At 37.1% G+C, this 15,708-nt stretch overlaps 1 protein-coding gene across 2 annotated transcripts in view; it reads left to right on the forward strand.

Annotated features, from left to right (window-relative positions):
• The window catches only part of SLC12A8 (solute carrier family 12 member 8), a 72,702-nt gene that overhangs the window by 21,364 nt on the left and 35,630 nt on the right, over nucleotides 1-15,708 (forward strand). The gene's annotated exons all lie outside the window — the stretch shown is intronic.

Genomic DNA, 15,708 nt, shown 5'->3' on the forward strand with positions numbered 1-15,708 from the left:
CCACTGGCTAATATCAATGGAGAGGCAACAAATTCAGGAGAATCCACCATACAGTATCTTGTCCTGCATTAAAACTACCTTGTTACTGTTACTGTTATTGATAATCAGGGCCACAAATTTTTTCCCACCATACTTTCCTGTTGGCTTGAGGATTAGTGGATTGCATGTTAACTCACCCACCTGGGTGTATTCAGCAGCTCATAGCTAGAGTTACATTAATATCTCCTTCTCGGTTTAAATGTATCTGGTTTAGCATTGCATGAAGCCATACCACGATTGCTAGTTTGTATCTTAGTACATTGGGTGAAAATTAAATATTCTGAATGGTCATTTGGAAAGTATGATTAACTTAGACATCTAATTGTAATTTATTCAGTTAACTGCGATGAAAAACCAAACATAGTGTGACATGTGAATCCAGTCACTGGCCAAGTATTTGGAAGGACATTTTTGGAACTTCAGGTAATAATTGGCTGAATGTCCTTCTGTCTGAAACTGGCATATGCCCCAAAAGGCATAAATACTGTCCTGGGAATCAACAAGTAAAAGTAAAGTTCTAGTGGTAGGAAGAAGAAAAGGAGAGCTGGTATAATGAGTGTTCTACAGCAATGAAGCAATAGAATAATAAATGGCCCAAAAAAAGCACAAAAGTTATAGAACACAAAGCATCGGATGAGGTATGGGTAATATCTCTTTAGGCAAGTATAAGAATTATATGAAAGAACAAGAATCTTGAAATATACCTTAAAGAGCAGTATAATTCAATTCCCGCTCTATAATTCTTAGGAGCATTATTTCATCAAAACATTATTTTCTGATACCCAGGTTATAAAATATTTATCATTTACTATTGTACCTGGAATATTTTTACATGTATGTCTCATTGCTGACATGACATTCCTGTCATTATTTATTAGATAAGGTGTATTATCTGAAAACAAAAAACCTCAAATACCCTGCATTATTTTTTAGGTTTAGGTTCAGCAGAAGTAATCCATCATTTTAAATAAAGTCACCCCTGCATTGCACCCTGAAAGGTGCAAATAAAGCCAGTGATTTCACTTACAATGTGATTCCATACATGTTAGCCAGAAGTGTTCATGTCCACTGCCTTCATGTCCAGTGCATCACAGAGAAAACACTTACGCTGGAGCCTTAAATCTTTATTTATTTATGCTTTGCTTTTCTGTGCTTTTCTTATTTTTGCCATTTATTAATCTATTACTTTTGTTGCTGCCTAGACTAGAGTGTGTTACTATTTCTTTAGTAAGAAATAGATCTTTAGCTGATGTCTATAGAGCTTGGGTGGAACTAGCACACTTTAAAAAAATGTTTTAAATATTTAAAAAAAAAATCATTTCTGCTCATTTAGTCCATAAGGGGTGTTTTGGAAGATAAACCACAGAAAGATTGCCTTTCTCTTTGTAGAGGTATGCATTTGATATGAAAGAGAGTTACTTTCCTTTTTTTCTCAGGCTTTGCTCTTCTTTGTACTTGTGGCACAGTGGGTAGAATGCAGCATTGCTGACTAACTCTGCCCAAAGCCATGAGTTCAGTCCTGACCGGCTCAATGTTGACTCAGCCTTCCACCCTTCCAAGGTAAAATGAGGACCCAGTTATTGGGCAAACCTCAAAGGTGCTTTTTTTCCCCCCAAGGAACAACTGGACTTTCTGGATTTTCTTTGAAGACGTATCGCTTCTTAACAAAGAAGCTTCTTCAGCTCTGACTGGATGGTGGGGAATGGAAGGATTTATACTCCTTGCAGACAGCTGGTCATTTGCAAATGATGCAAATGAAGAAGCTTCTTGGATGAGAAGCGAAACATCTTCAAAGAAAACCCAGAAAGTCTAGTTGCCTCTTGAAAAAAGCACCTTTGGGGCAACATGACATTGATGACTGAGAATCTCCATAGACAGTTATTGGGTAATAAATGCTAACGTTGTAAACTGCTCAGAGAATGCTGTAAACCACTATTGAGCAGTATTGAGCAGTATGTAAGTCTAAGTGCTATTGCTATTATGCTTAAATGCATCTGGAAATGGGTGCTACAAAATTATCGACCCCAACCAGCAGTAGAATTTCCACCCTAACTACTGTACAAGGTAGACACTATGGGTGAACAGATCAGGAGATTGCTAATGCGATCTTTTATTTATGAAAACCCACCCTGCTTGCTTCCACCCACATTTTTCCAATTATAGTGCATTGAATTGATGTGACATCACTCTTGTCCATAGTCCAGTCTATTCAACAGTCTGGCTAAGAAATTTATTAACTGGTTACCTGCCAATAAGTCTGGAGTCTGATTTGTAAGGCAGATTATTTTTCCCCCTTTTTTTAATGATAACATTGTTGGGCTTACAACAACGGGCCTAGAGAAACCTGCAGAATGCCTGAAATAGATACTAAGTAGTTCAAAGAATTTTGTTTTTGTTTTTTAAACCTGATTACCTATTTATGAGTTAGCAGGGATGAAAGTGGAAAATTAATGAGTGTAATTTACCAGCATCATACTGTACCATTTCTTTGGCTGGCCAAAATATTAAAATTTGACGTATCATTCTCATTACTACTACTGATTAGCCTTGTCTATCATGCTGCTTTTTGATCTTGTTATACAGTAGTTGTGATCGAAAGTAAAAATGGGATTTGCAGCGTCTGTGAAAATTTCATGGGCTGCATAATTGGAAATCAAGGCAAATCATAATTTGCAAAACTTGCTGGATTAAACTGGTGCTCCTAAGTGAACTTCTACTGTATAAGTTGAATGTATAATAGCCCTTTAAATTATCTATGATTACCCAAAGCTTGTACAAATGGCTATAATGCTTCTCTGCTTGGCAGCTCTGGAGTGCTCTTATCCAGCGAGTGCTGGAGCCAGCAGAAAATACACTAGAAGCAAAGTTGCTCTCTGCACGACAAGAGAGGTGGGGGTGATGAAGAGGGGGATGGGGACCTTCTTTGGTGCCTGAAGGTCTTCTGCTGTTGGTTCTCCATGGATGGGAGAACTAGAACCAAAGAAGCCATTCCTAGCACATCTTTCAATGTTCCTCCTCTCACCATCAGGAGATACTTTCCTCTTCCTTCTAGCTTCTGTTGCCATGAATAGCAAGGAAGTGAGTTTTCTGCTAAGAGTGCTTTGATAGATCAGAAAACTGGCACCAGCGAAGCTGTTCCCCCATCCATCACAAAACTACACTTCCATCTTATCCTACTAATTGTTGTCCTCAACCTTCATCACAACTGCTTTTCTCCGTCTTTCTGTTTTTCAGTTCTCTCTTCAGGGTCCTCAAAAGTTGTGTGTAACTGGAATAGAGGTGGAAAGAGAACTCCGTAATCAGGGACACAAATTCTGAAATGTATGCATATAGAATGGAGCAACATGGAAAGCCCCCTTCCTACATTGCTCCATTCTGTATGTATACATTCTTTCATTCAGAATGAAAGCAACTTCTCAGTGATTGATTGTGTTGAACAAAAGGATCGTGCCAAGATAGGAGGCTGGGACAGAGAGTGGAAATGGGTAACCATGGTCTTTAAATGCTAGTATCTAAAACTTAAATGGGGATCTGGACTTAATAGGGAGCCGGGTTAAATTCTTGTGGTGGGAAGAAAAGGAAAATAAGGGAGGTCCAGAGAAATGCGTACTGTAAAGTACCAGACTAAGCTCTTGAGGGAATGCTTCTTTTCCTATCTCTATTTTTCTTATCACCAATAGGTTAGATAAGAGAACACAAGGTAAGTGCATTGGGAGAGACCAATGAGTTGAGTGCCCATGCGTACCCTTACCTTTATAGGATACACTTCAGACTGACAAGCTGGTATAGCTTGTGCTTGAAGACATTGGAAAGCTGGATCAGAAAAGGACAACTAAGGAGTAAGACTAACATTAGGTTGTCCATGTCTTCTAAATTCATTTCCTGAAGTCTCACCAATCCCTGGTTAGCTGGCCTCTGGAAGCAACAGACTTGTTTCTGTTTTTGTTGTATTTTGCTTTTACTTTTTGTATGATTTTTTTGTACAAATTTTTGTGAATTATGGCTCAAGGATGGGAGGCCATACAAGTCTTAAATAAATCAAGAAATAATGTTCCTGTAACTTCCCTGTCTTCCTTTAGGACCAGGTACAGAGGATTCTGCTTTGGATCAATCATAGTTTATTATATCATCCAGGCACAGATCTGTGGTTCATTTTGAACATATTCCACAATGCTGCTGTGCCTTTGCGCCTAGGGAGTGCTCTGATTTCAAATATGCTTATGAAGTTATTTTGAGGGGAACACTTCAGAGTAATGTTGCCATATGTCAAGTGACATCCTGGAAAAAAAAAAGCCAAAAGTGTGGACCAAAGCTCAATGAGAAGTTAATGAAATAACATATAGAAATAACATATGAGAATGTTCAAGGATCAGGGTGAGTTTAGTAAGTTTGTGTGCCCTACAGAGTTTCCCTGTAGTTTGAACTCTGTCGAAAGAATTGAACCAGGGCCTGCTGGATCTGCACGACGAGATGGTAAAAGGAGATGGCTCTGCAGTCTCCTTTTTGGGAATGGGAATACGGGAATGGGAATGTAAATGAAGGGCAGAAGACTATCATGCAGTGTGTAGAGGCTCCTCAGAATGGCCTGGAGGAATTACTAAATCAGATTAGGGTACAACAGATGAATCCCACTGCTGCATCATTCTTTAGTACAAAGCTTGCATAATTATTATATGTGAAATATATGTATAATAGCTTGCTATACCTCCTCATTTAGAAGAAACTTCTTAAGTATCACATCATTTACTCAATGCAATATGTTTAAATGTCTATGTTTCCCTTTGTAAATCATACTAAAAATATATGTTTAGTGGCAAATATTGTAAGTTTGTGCCAAAATATGTCACTAAATACATTTCATATAGAAATGGGATTTGACTTGATGGAAAAGTGGGAACTCAATGTCCTCTAACAGAATAATTTGGGAGGTTCAAAGGATGTGGAAAGAGATAGCTAAGTCTATTAGGAGAAAAAAAGACTTTGGTCATAGGATGGGAGTTGTCCAGTTAACTAAGCTGGGCAAACAATATCTTTAAAGTTCCTTATCATTCTCAAGCTATGACCTTCTACATTATGCTGATCAAATAGCTGACATTTAAGTCTTCTTTAATGTGTTTTGATTAAACTTTTATCTCTTTCTGTATTTGTGAAATTTTCCATCTGTACTGCCCTGTGATTAGACTTTAAAAAGTTTTGTTCCTTTCCGGTTTTACTTCTTTGCACTTTTTCATTACTGCATTTCCCCATCCAACTTTTCCCCTCCTCCAAAGTCAGTACGACAAACTCCACATTTTTTTTCAATGCAATGTTCCTCCCTCCACCACTTTGCAATTTCACAAAAAGAAACACAAAATCTGTGTAATAGCGATGCTATTCTAGAATCCATCTAGTAGCTGCATTTTATTCCAAATGTAATAATGCCTGAATAGCTTCCCCTGACTCAATCAAGGAAATATGTAGACAAACCTAGAGGCGTGAACTCTTATTTCATAACTGTATTGGTGGTTCAGTTCTCTTTGTGGTATGATACTGGTTGTGGTGTGCTTATGCTTCCTGCCATGGGAAGAGCAGACCAGTTGGCAAATTCTGTGCAACAAAATTGTGAATGGATTTCTCTAATTTAAAAGAACAGGCATGACACAAACAGTACAATCTAGTAGTGATGTGGAAACATTTAGTTCCTTAATTCCTGGCCATCATCTTCAGATGTATGTGCTCCATGCTTCCACCATATTTACAACTCAAAGCACTATAGTACCCCAGCCCCCTTGTGAGTGTGACATATATATATATATATATATATATATATATATATATATATATATATATATATATATATATATATATATATATATATATATATATATATATTATATTCTTAAGTTTTCATGGTACTTACATGTATGGTGTTCGGCTTGGTTCGGGTATTTTCCCACGTCATTGTAGTTCTTTTAAAGTTGTAGCAACGTTTCAGCAGAATCTCATCTGCCATCATCAGGCTTCTACCAAGCCGATATATATATATATATATATATATATATATATATATATATATATATATATATATATATATATATATATATATATATATATATATATATATATATATATATATATATATATATATATATATATGGTGTTCGGCTTGGTTAGTATTTTCCCACGTCATTGCAGTTCTTTTAAAGTTGTAGCAACGTTTCAGCAGAATCTCATCTGCCATCATCAGGCTTCTGTATTGTGTCCGTCTGTGAGTCAGACTTTTACAGTAGTTTCAGATTTGAATTTGGGGCAGCCTATTGCTGTGCCAGAATGGTTTTTCTTCATCCTGATTGGTTGGGAGTCTTGGTCTGTGTTTATTGGTCTCGGAGTTTGCTGTGTTCTGCTTGATTGGTGTCTCTAATATCTTCTGTCTGTTTTTGGCTCTTTTTGTATCTTGATTGGCTGGCAGCATTGTGTTGCTTTAATGGAGGCCTTTAGTGCAGCTTGGCTTCGGGTAAATGGGCGGCTATCATTAGTTAGGAAGCTGGGTTTCATCTGGGTGCCTGGTTGGGGTGTGTTTTGAGCTGGAGGTATCAGGGGATCTGTTTGTGCCCAGGTGTTTGCCTGGCTTGTGGTGTGGAGATTTTTTTGTTTGTGAGTGCAGGCTTCCAAATGATTGACAGCCTGGTGGAATCATCTCTTCTGTTCATGCTTTCTGGTCTTTTTCAATCTCTATGGCTTCTCTGATGATTCTGTGATTAGGGTTTTCTATAGTGGCCAGGGTTTTGGTGCCATTGAAGTTGATGCTATGACCTGTGGCTTCCATGTGTTGGACTAGTGAGGAAGTGTGTTCCAGATTTTTGACTGCATTTTGTGTGTTCCAGGCAACTACTGTAAAAGTCTGACTCTGACGGACACAATACAGAAGCCTGATGATGGCAGATGAGATTCTGCTGAAACGCTGCTACAACTTTAAAAGAACTGCAATGACGTGGGAAAATACCCGAACCAAGCCGAACACCATACATGTAAGTACCGCGAAAACTTAAGAAAACATATATATATATATATATATATATATATATATATATATATATATATATATATATATATATATATATATATATTATTGTTGATCTTTGGTTATTGGTTTTCTCACAGTAAGATTCAAAGTATCTAGAGCAGCGTTTGGCGAGGTCCACTCGCCATCTTCAGGCTGGTGCTTTTGGCTTGGTACCACTGCTTGCACTGGCACCAAGCCGAAAGCACCAGCCTGAAGATGGCGAGTGGGACCTCGCCGAAACGCCGTTGCCTAGATACTTTGAATCTTACGCGGGAGAAAACCCGAATAACCAAAGATCCATATATATATATATATATATATATATATATATATATATATATATATATATATATACATATACATATACATATACATATACATATACATATACATATACATATACATATACATATATATATATATAAAGAAAAACCATTCTGGCACAGCAATAGGCTGCCCCAAATTTAAATCTGAAACCACTGTAAAAGTCTGACCTACAGACGGACACAATACAGAAGCCTGATGATGGCAGATGAGATTCTGCTGAAACGTTGCTACAACTTTAAAAGAACTACAATGACGTGGAAAATACCCGAACCAAGCGAACACCATACATGTAAGTACCACAAAACTTAAGAAAACATATATATATATATATATATATATACCAACCAAGCCGAACACCATACATGTAAGTACCCACGAAAACTTAAGAAAACAAATATACACATATACATATACATATACATATACATATACATATACATATACATATATATATACATACACACACACACACACACACACACACACACACACACACACACACACCAGGAAGGTAGAGTGATTTCAAGGGGTCTACATACAATGTAGGAAAGGTGGAACAGCCCAGAGCATGTGGGTCATGATCAGATTTGCCCACAAGCTCTCTTCAGTTTTTCTAAAAGCATTATTATACTGGAAACCTATGGTATAATGCACATATATTGTCATAGCTTAATAATAGCAACAGCAGATCTGCCTTAAAACCATACTCAATTCCCAGGATCCATCCCTCTTTATAGCTTCATCCATCTCTTAACTGATGATTACTTTGCATGGAACATATTGGATGCTAACTCTTCTCAATACTTTATATGCTGCTTATCTCACTGTTCAAAGCAACTCAATAATAGGAACATAGCCTCTTTCACTCTATGATGAATTTTCACCTCTTTTTCCCCTTTACAAGCAACTTCAATGATATGGACTGAGGTTTGGGAAACTGTTGAATGAAATGACTTTTTAAACATTAAAAAATAAACAAGGTATATAGAGGAGAAATGCAGGAGAAATGTTGCTTTTGGAGCACCCATATGTTTTATGTAATATTTAGTTGGATAAGCCAATTAAAATAAATGAAATATTATTAATTTGCTGATACCAAATCCAGAACTGTGGAAATACTGCATTCTGTAACTCATAACATGTACCATGTTATGTACAAACCTCCATTCTACTCCAGCCAAACACAAGTTGGATTCACACATGCTACATTGTAATGTGGCTTGGTTGCTTTTGGTTTAGTATGAACCTGGCCATTGTGGTTTGTAAAGCCTGTTTGATTACTTAAGGCAATATATTGAACAGTAAGTTGTTGGACAGAAATGACAGTTTTGTGCACCGTGCAACCCCAATCTCCATCAAGTGGCAATAGCTTGAGAACATAGATGTCTTTCCTACCTTGCCTGAAGACACATGCTTAGGATTTAGCTCTGGAGCTTTTGCAAGTAAGCAAAATGCTCTCTCACTGAAGGATGTCCCTTCTCCTAAGGGTTAACTTTGCTTTCTTTTAAAGGAAACCATAATTGCAACTCCCTTGCCTGCCTAAATTGAATATAGGATTGCAGTCTGATGTTCCTTGGGATGCTTTAGTTCTGTTTTTGTGTTTGTGAAAAACAATCATTAACAAGCGGAGGGTACATCCACAACATTGCCTGGACTAAATTAAGATGCAGCAACATTGTGTTTCATTTTTATTCTACTGGGATTGTGTACAGTGCAGAGATTGTTTTCTCTTTGAACTGCAAGCCATAGTTGGAGCTGAGATGCTTCTGGAGAAGGCTGCAAATAATTGCCTCTCTGGATATAAATAATGCAGGACAACCTCCAAAGCCAACTGTATCCCATTTTCCCCGACACTGACAGAAGCTGGGATGGCCATGAAGTACCTTTCCCCTGAAATGCTGCTTTAGGGATTATGGGCACCTAGCCACTGTCTGGATTTATTTATTTTTTTGCTGGTGGTGGTGGAGGTTGGCTTTAAATGGGAAGACTTGGGAGATCCAGTCAGAATCAGCAAACAGTAACTTGGAAGGAAAAAATAGTCAGTACTTCAGAAGGGTGGAGATTTCCTTTTGGGTAAACACATCATTCATCTGAGGGAGCGCATTCTTTCTCATCAATAGATAAGGAGGCTGAATTGCTATTCTCACCGCTCGGCCTTGTTGGATTGTTATAAGCCATTTTAGCTAAATTCTGCTCATTTTCTTTTGCTCGGCTTGGCCTCTGGAATTTAGAATCAATACTGTAGTAATTGAATAATTCACTGGGTTGAATACTGTACGTAAGTGAACAATAAGTGAAGCCTTCACTCTGTACTCTCTTTCAAAATTCTGCCACTTACAACAAATTAATTACAGCGCTGTATCTGTGTACAGAACTGGCAATCTTGCATTCTTGTCAATGCGTGTTTTATATTTAATGTGCCATGCTGTAATGATCATTTTCTGCTTATAAGTACCCCAGAAACATCTGGTTGGAGATGTAGAACAGGAAAAAGACTAAGATGAGCCTTGGTTTGATCCATTGATTGTGCTTTTATGTATCATCTTTTCCCTGAAGATTTGTCCCAAACCACAAAAGTAGCACAGTATACTGATTTTCAGACTTATATTTTAAAAATTCATTCATTTGGAATTTAGAGGTGTTAAGGTTATAATATTTCACTATAAAGATTATTACCAAATATATACACTAATTAATATATTACAGCCCAGGATCAGTAAGATATAGTTTTTGGAATTTCTGTTTAAAATTCAGCAATGGGACAATGGACATAATTAAAGAATGCCAAACTGTTGATACCCCAACCTTTTTTAAAAGAACATGTTGCGGTATAAAACATGGCATAGAATTGCAAACTCAAAGGCAACTCATTCCCAAACTTCTTAAAATGTTGGTGTTTATTATTTATAAATAAAACATGGATGTTAACCACAACTGTTTGAAATTACATTGTGCCCTCTTTTTGATGAAATAAACATAATTACAGAAAATATGTGATGATGATGAATATTGTAGGGCATATCCTTCCTGTATTTTAATTTGCTACTTTCCTGCCACTCTTTGAAGGTTAATTGTAACCTGGATAGTTCTAGGCCAGTTTTCCTGGAAAACTCACCCCTTTCCTAAGAGGTCTGTAGGGGCGTGCATAAGCACACCAACGTGCCTACCGTCCCTGTCCTATTGTTTCTTTTTTACTTTTCTTATATGTATCCATTTCATGTATTCATAACTATGTTTATACTTATACCTATTATCTTGTAAGCAATTGACAAATCAAATAAATAAATAAAATAAATAAATAAAAAGCATTCACCATTCATTTTCCTTTCTGTAGGCAAGTCTTACTGCATATAAATATATAGACACACTTTAATACACAGAAATATTGTGTGTATGTGTGTATACAGTAGAAAGAGATTGGATAAAAATCTAATAAATACAAATAATAAATAAAACACATATTTGCAGGCACAGCCATCTTTGAAATAAGATTGCCTTTTTTTTTTTTTTTTTTGCATTTTCAGAGTTTTTGACAGGTTTTTTTTTTTTTTTTGCTTCCTTTCTTACCATGTTATGTTAGTGGCACAACACTTGATTTTCATGCAAAATGGCCCTAAGTTGAAATGAAGCAAAAATATATTTTCCTTGGACTTATTTTTTAAAAAAAAAAGCTCAGGAGAAAATAATGAGATCAGGAAAAGAAAAATAGTATTTTTTTAAAAAGTTGTTGCTGGATGTTTATGACTGTGGGCATCCTGCATGTGAAACCAGCATTCTAAATGTTGTGGCAGAGTGACAACTTGTAACAAAGGCAACAAAAGACTTTCTTGGAAAAAGTGACTTGGGTGGGGGCGGGGGGGGGGCACATTCTTTCCTCTGCAAAGTATCCAATGAACTGATAGGGCTAGTTTGTAAAGAAATAAAGTGCAATAGCAAAAATGGATAGAGCTGCCCAAAGCATCATAAGAAACTGGTACTTTAAAACTCAAGCAGGGAAATGGGTGTATAGATAATATTTGCAACCAGAGGGAGATGAGTGAGGAGTGACATCATCAAAGAATGGTTGCTGGCCATTCCTGGTGATGGGGCAACTACTTGCTAGCAAATATTTTTATCTGAAACTAATAGCAAGAATGTCCTTATCCCAGATGGAAATAAAACAGTTAAAATAGCCAAGATTTTCTCTCCAGTCCAAGAACTAAATAGATTATACTATGTATTTTTTATTGTGAGTTACTTAAAGTGGTTCTAAGGTGTGCTGTGTAGAAATGTTGTTCTTTGTCTCCTGAGATATAGCTATAAGCTCATGTGTGCTGGATTCTAATTATTTTTATATTGTACACATTCTCCAGAGCTCCAGAGCAGCTTCTCTCTCTCTTTCTCTGTCTCTCTCTCTCTCTCACACACACACAGTAAATCAAGTAAAATAAAAAAAAATAACATAGAAGTGTAGAAATTGCATTATTAATTTAGGGTCTAAAAAGTTTTCAAAACCATAATAAAAAAAACCCTTTGCTTGCTCTTGAAAGGATAACAAAATATTCAATTATAGAGACGTGGGCATCATACACAGGTATGCTTCTATTTACTAATATCTTACGTATTACAGAGCTGATTTGTAAAGAGTTTAAATTATACTGCTGAATAGCACAAAATAAATCCATTATGATGCATACTGCATGCCAGTTTTAATTGAAATCCCTTCATCCTGGCATCTGAAAACATTTAAAGCTTGAGTCAGGTATTTCTCTTCAGACTATGGAATTTTGATTTAAGCTCCTTTACAGCCTTTTTTTTTTGTTTCAACATCTCCCCACCCAACAGCCCCCCCATTATAAGAACAGCTTGGCATGGCGATAATCCTTTCAGAATATTTTCAGTGTTGTGTTATTAGATTTTGCATTATGGCCCCAGTGCCAAGATTTGCAAAGCTTTAACTTTTGAAGCGGCTTTATCTTGAATTCGACCCAAAACTTGACTAATCTGTGAAGTTTCACAGAACTTGCCGTGGTGGATACGGTATCTTCGTTGCAGTTACATAACAGCTCTCCCCATATAACCATTGCTCACTGGCAGGGATTTCACCTCTTGAGTTATTTACCAAGTTCTCAAATCAGTACGAAAGAAATTTCATACTTTTCCAAAGTTTGGAGATCTGACATATTCTGCAAAATACTAAACATTTCTAAAAATTTTAAAACACAACATTTGTTTCCTCACATACAGGCTCTTAAATATGTGCAAAAACAAACACCTCCAGTAAGATTTAGAGAACAAATAGGAAGTTTCTCTATTTACTTAAGAAATCTAGTGGGGATTATGGATGTTTATTTCTTGTTGCTTGAGTTCTTTGTAATGACACCCTCCCTGCTCTTGATCTGGGATGTGATGACATCTGTGGAATAAAATATGGTTGTTCAGCATATTTTATGAGGAGGAGGCATGATCCTAATAATTTTGCCCAGGGAGCTAAAAATAAAGTTTTACTGTGTTTGCCTTCTTCGAACTTCACAAATGAATAATAGTCACCATGCCTCAGGTTCCATGGCTCAGTAATCATTATTCAAGACAATGGGAACAATTTTGTTTTTTGCAATGTCTAACAATGGAGATAGAAATGACCACTGTGATTCCCTTGACCTCTGCCAGATGTCACAAGGCCCAGACAACTGAGGCCAACTTTACTTGGATAAGAAAGTAATGGTATCGCCCACATATCTTTGCCATTAGAGGAACTTTCCCCAGGGTAATAAAGATTGGAAATTCTATTTCAGCAGTATCTGAACTCCAGAATCTCCACTTCCCTTTTCTAAATATATAAGTTTACTGCTATTCGTTTAAAACATTGTGTTAAATATCCCTGGCGTCGTACATGTGGGTTTCTTTCCAACTGTTTCATCTAATCACACAAATCAAAAAGATTTCAGGATCATTTGGTGCAACCCTCTGCTCAGTGTAGGATCTGCTAAAACATTTTGGGCCGATCAATATCCAGCCTGTATTTGAGGCTCTCCAGTGAAAATATCATTTCAAGGACACAATCTGCTCGTCCAGTTGATAGGCCTTTCATTTGGAAATTGCTCCTAAGATCTAACCTGACTCTATTTCCTTGCAGTTTCAACAGAGAACTGTTGATCATACCTTCCAGAACAACAGAAAACAAGTCCACTCTCCTGTCTATATGACAATCCTTTAGATATCAGAAGACTATTAATAATTATTCCAGGTCGTCTTCTGCAAGTGAAACATAGATTAACTAGGTATCATCAAGTCATTTTCAACTCCCTTTCTACTGTAGCAAAAATCAGAAAGCTTAGAAACTTTTCAAGGAACTAAGGGAGGAGAAAAAAAAACATCTCTGCAAGGCCCAGGATTTCTCCCTCCTCCCCCATTCAGTCTTATTCCCTTGCAATAAGTTTGTTTTTGGCCCTCATAACTCTGAGGAAACTATTCCAGTCCTTGAGGAACCCAGCAGAAGGAACCCTACACTGGAATAACCACACTCTTTTCCAAATACCACAACACAGTGTGGTGTCTCGCCGCCCCATTCAATAAATGTACCTTTCCTTCCCCTACTCCGGAATGTGGGACTTGACATTTCTCCCAGATAAATTTCACCCTGTTTCTTTCAGCCCATCATTCAAGCCTGTTTAGAACATGTTGAATCTCCTCATTCTTTTCTGAAGAACCTGTCCTATTCCTCCTAGTTCCTTGGCAGCTGCAGATTTGATAAACATTCCTTCAGTCTTTTCATGCAGGTCACTAACAAAAAAGTTAAATTGCATCAGGGCCAAGACATTATGGGCAATCTCTGTGGCATCAGCTGAGTGCTATTTTCCAAGGCAATGGGGAGCTATTTGTTAATAACCACTGGAAGTGTTTGTTCAGCCAAGTCAGACAGTTTTCTTCTTACTCTAAAACATTGCATTCCAGAAGCCTGGTAGATCTCCTATATTTCAGTGTAATGTTCCTTGAAGATTAGGAATGATGCTGTTGACTTCAACTGAGCTTATGGAAAATGGGCCACTTTCAAAGATCCGTAAAGACTACAATCAAGAACAGGCATAGGGAATGAAGAGAGAGTAGAGATAAAAACTACAATGTATATTTCTTTTGTGCTGAACAAAGGTAGACTTTATATATCTTCACACTGTGTCATACAATTAAAAACCCCTACATCTAAACCAGGTTATTTATCAATAGAACATGAAGCAATAAGTGTATAGATATTATGTACAACCTGAATTTATAAATAGTTCACTGAATGGGAGTCTCAATAATAAAATCTTTTCAAGTTATAGAGAATTGAATTCTTTGCAGTTTTATACAGGGTAGTCCTTAATCTAAGACCACAATGGGGACCAGAATTTCCATTGCTAAGCTAGGTGGTTGTTAAGTGACTCTTGCCAAATTTTACAACCTTTTTGCCATGATAGTTAAGCATATCATTGCAATTGTTAAGTGAAACACATGATCATTAAGATAATCCAGTTTCCCCATTGATTTTGCTTGTTGGGAATGGCTGGGAAAATCACAAAGGAAGGTCATGTGAGCCCAGGACACTACAACCATTGTAAATACATGGTGGTTGCCCAGCCCCCAAATTTCGATCAAGTGATGCTGGAGATGCTCTGATGGTCATAAGTATGAGGACCAGTGGTGGGATTCAAATTTTTTTTACTACTGGTTATGTGGGTGTGGCTTGATGGGTGTGGTGTGGCTTGGTGGGCATGGCTTGGATACTGTAAAATCTCCATTCCCATCCCATTCCAGGGGGAAGGATACTCCAAAACCCCATTCCCTCCCTACCCCACCTCACTAACCTACTTTCCAGCTCCGTTCTCATGTGCAGGGCAACAAAAGAAGACCCAGTCGATCAGCTGGGACTCAGGAGGCAGAGAATAGATAGGGACAGGGCCAGTCAGAGGTGGCATTTGCCGGTTCTCCAGACTACTCAAAATTTCCACTACCGGTTCTTCAGAACTGGTTAGAACCTGCTGAATACCACCTCTGATGAGGACCAGTTATAAGTCACCTTTTTCAGTGCTTTGTAACTTCAAACAGTTGGTACATGAATAATATGTAAGAAAAATAATATAAAGAAAAAAAGTTTATCTTTCAGTGAACTCTTAATCACTTTTTTCAATCTTTCTTTTTAAAACAAACTTTATTGATTATACAACTAAAATGTCAAACAAACACATACACAACACACAGGAAAAAAAGGAAAAGAAAAAGAAAACCATTAAAAAAAACTAGCAATTCTAAGTTATTCACTTTTTTCAATCTTCTAAGTACAG

The sequence above is a fragment of the Notechis scutatus genome, chromosome 1 (assembly GCF_049901735.1).
Source record: "Notechis scutatus isolate UNSWTSFEM ecotype Mainland chromosome 1, rNotScu1.2, whole genome shotgun sequence".
In the NCBI taxonomy this organism is placed as follows: Eukaryota; Metazoa; Chordata; class Lepidosauria; order Squamata; family Elapidae; genus Notechis; species Notechis scutatus.